We start from the raw sequence: 3,612 nt of genomic DNA on the forward strand, positions 1-3,612 counted from the left end.
AACATAATTAAAAACCTATATGTTAACGTTAAATGTAAAGTATCTGCAGGTAATTATGTTACTGATCCATTTGAAATTGAAGAAGGTGTCAAACAGGGGTGTACACTATCTCCATTATTATTCATAATATATATTAATGAATTAAATAAAATGATCATGCATAGAAAGCTAGGAATAAATATTTTTGATACCATAATCGGTTGCCTTTTCTGGGCTGATGATGTAGTCTTGATCGGTGAGAACGAAAAACAACTAAATGAACTATTAAAAACTACAGACGAATTCGCAAGAAAATGGAAAATGAGCTTTAATTATAACAAATCAAATGTCTTAATATCAGGTCGAAAAGTAAATAATTATAGAAAATGGAAATTGGGCGATAACTATATAACTGAAGTAGATGACTACAAATACTTAGGTGTAATTATTTCAAGATCGCTGTCCGATTCACATCACATCGATGAAGTAATCAGAAAAGGTAACCGAATAATTACGTACATTAAGTCTTCTTATATTTGGATACACCGTTGGGTATTGTCCAACGTGTGCCACTGTTACGAAAGTGATATCCATTAAATTGATTGATTGATTGATTGATTGAGGTTCAGGTTCTTCCAGGGAAAATGTTGATTTTTAAATGGTGGGAAATGAGCTTTCCCGACTTCTGAAGTATCTTTTAGCGACTTTAATTTAAGTTCTTCAAAATTCAAGGATTTCCCCTCTTGAAAACGGTCAGGTAAATTTTTCCCATTGTTGTTACAGCAGATAGACCTTATGTGTGTATACATACATAAACAAATTCCGTAGTTGCATACGATTGTTTCCATGAATCAATAAATCCCAAAAAAGAAAGGGGGGGGGGTCCGTTAGTTCTCCCCTGGAACAATTTTGATTCCTAAAAGGCGGGAAAAGAGTTTTCCCGACTTCTGAGGTGTCTTTTAATTACTTTTAAGTTCTTCAAAATTCAAGGTCTTCCCCTGTTGAAAATTGTTATTATGAATCAAATGAACCAAAAGAGAAAAAAGAGGTTCAGGTTCTTCCAGGGAAAATGTTGATTTTTAAATGGTGAAAAATGAGCTTTCCCGACTTCTGAAGTATCTTTTAGCGACTTTAATTTAAGTTCTTTAAAATTCAAGGTTTCCCCTCTTGAAAACGATCAGGTAAATTTCTCCAATTGTTATTACAGCAGATAGGTCTTATGTGTGTATACATGCATAAACAAATTGAGTAGTTGCAGACAATATTCTTCCATTGATCAATAAATCCAGAAAAAGAGAGGGGAGGGGGGGTCCGGAAAATTTTGGTTCTGAGAAGGCGGGAAATAAGCCTTCCCGACTTCTGAGGTGCCTTTTAATTACTTTTTATTTCTTAATAAATTCAAGGTTTTTCCCCTCTTGAAAATGATTCAATGAATCAATAAATTCCTAAGAAAAAGGGGGTCCCGGTTGCACCGGAAAAAAAATTCGATTCGATGCGGGAAATGAGCTTTCCTGACTTCTGAAATGTCATTTAAATTACTTTTAAGTTCTTCAAAATTCAAGCTTTTCCGCTCTTGAAAACAGTCAGGTAAATTTTTCTCATGTCTTATTTTATGTGTGTTTACATACATAAACAAATTAAGTAATTGCATACGTTTTTTTTTCCATGAATCAATAAATCCCAAAAAGAAAGGGGGTTCGGGGTTTTCAAGGTTTTCCCCTCTTGAAAACGGTCAGGTAAATTTTTCTCATGTCTTATTTTATGTGTGTATACATGCATAAATAAGTGAGTAGTTGAGCGCGTATTCTTTTTTCCATGAATCAATAAATCTCAAGCTCACGGGTCCTGGAAGGTCTAGAATTCTTTTTTTTTTTTTTTTTTTTTTTTGCTCAAGGGAGGTGTCAGGACCCATAACCTCCTCCCCCAGATCCGCCAATGTGAATTGCGAGAAAATGTAACTCGGTCTTGTACTAGATAAAAACTCTCTTTCTCATACTTCTCCTCCTTCCCCCTTTTCTTTTCTTGTATTTCTTTCCAATCATACAAAAATCTCCAGGCATTATATATTTTTTTTGCCAAAAAGTGGGGGTCCCGGGCCCCCTGGTTCCGCCCGCCATGTGATGTATGTGTTGTGTATTTTAGTATAACGGCTTTTCTCTCAAACTTATTATATCATGTATCAAGAAAGTTAACATTCATACCCGATCTGACCTTCTTACTTACAAACCTAAAATTAATACTGCACCCATCCCCATGGTCTTTGATTTCCATCCTAACACTCACAAATTATCTTAAATATTAAAACAAGATTATGGCCTCCTACAGAATGAGACAACTATCCAGTCCCTTTTTTCGGATCACCCTCCTTGCCACTAGACAGCCACCTAACCTTAAATCCATTCTTGCACCATCTAAACTTCATACATCCAACGGTAACACCACATGTAATAAAGCTCACTTCCAGGTCTGTAGCCATATTAACACAAACAGCCATATATTACTCAACAACACATCTGACTACAAACTGACCCCCCCCACCTCTAAATTGTGATTCTACTAATGCGATTTACCTTATATCGTCCACTCTTTGTAACAAAGGTCATTACATTGGTGAAACGAGCAATACATTCTGCTACGATTTAATAACCATAAACATTCCATTCGCAATAACACCCCTGGTTTCCATGTAGGGGAACATTTTAACTCCCCCCACCACAATATTCACAACCTCAAAGTCACTCTCATAGCCAGTAACTTCCGTTACTGAACACAGACAACGAGAAGAACTAAAATGGATTTTAAAACTCAAAACACACACTCACGGCCTCAATAAGGACTTGGGATTCATTAGTGAATTTTCTTTCTGCCGCTAAGTATTCTTCCATTTGGTTTCGGTCACTTATAATTATAATTTTATTACTATTTATTATGTTTTTTATAATTTTTCTTTTTTTTAATTATTATTATGGTCATATTGATTATTATTATTATGATTATTATAATCACTATTAGGCCTATTCATTATATATTACTATTGTATTTTCTTTCTTTCTTATACTATTGTATAACTTATCAGTTCCATTTTTTAAGGTGCTCTATATATACCTAAATATATGCCTTACAAAATGCTATATGTGTATATATATAAATGTATATATATAAAAATGTATATATATGTATATATATATATATATGTGTGTGTGTGTGTGTGTATATAGAATTATCTTTATTTAGCTTCCTGCTTCCATCATTATATCTATTTTCTATTTTTTATTTGCCTTCATTACTTTTGTAGGCCCACATTTATTTTATTTATTATATTGCTTTGTATAATATATTTTTTCTCATAGCCGCTTCCTGTTCTCGATTTTTGTTATGCCTTTTGTTCAGCTTACTAATTAACCATGGATGTATTAATTCCTCCATACATTTACTATAGTTAAGCTTTCCCACAAGAAATTGTGTAATAAAATGCCTCTGGCGGGACTCGAACCTGCGACCTCTCGCTGTCAAGGCGAGTGTCATAACCACTAGACCACGGAGGCTTCATGGTTGAACAGATTCAAATACCACCAGATACACTCTATTACACAATTCATTTATTTACAGGACTACATTCGTTGAGAGCTACGC

The 3,612-nt window shown here is 34.2% G+C and overlaps 1 non-coding gene across 1 annotated transcript; it reads right to left on the reverse strand.

Annotated features, from left to right (window-relative positions):
- Positions 1-3,451: 3,451 nt before the first annotated feature.
- On the reverse strand, positions 3,452-3,524 carry Trnas-uga. The gene has a single exon. It is a non-coding gene; the product is annotated as a tRNA-Ser (tRNA).
- Positions 3,525-3,612: the final 88 nt, after the last annotated feature.

Source organism: Anneissia japonica, unplaced genomic scaffold, assembly GCF_011630105.1.
Source record: "Anneissia japonica isolate Jap-2015-1 unplaced genomic scaffold, ASM1163010v1 scaffold288192_len83772_cov111, whole genome shotgun sequence".
In the NCBI taxonomy this organism is placed as follows: Eukaryota; Metazoa; Echinodermata; class Crinoidea; order Comatulida; family Comatulidae; genus Anneissia; species Anneissia japonica.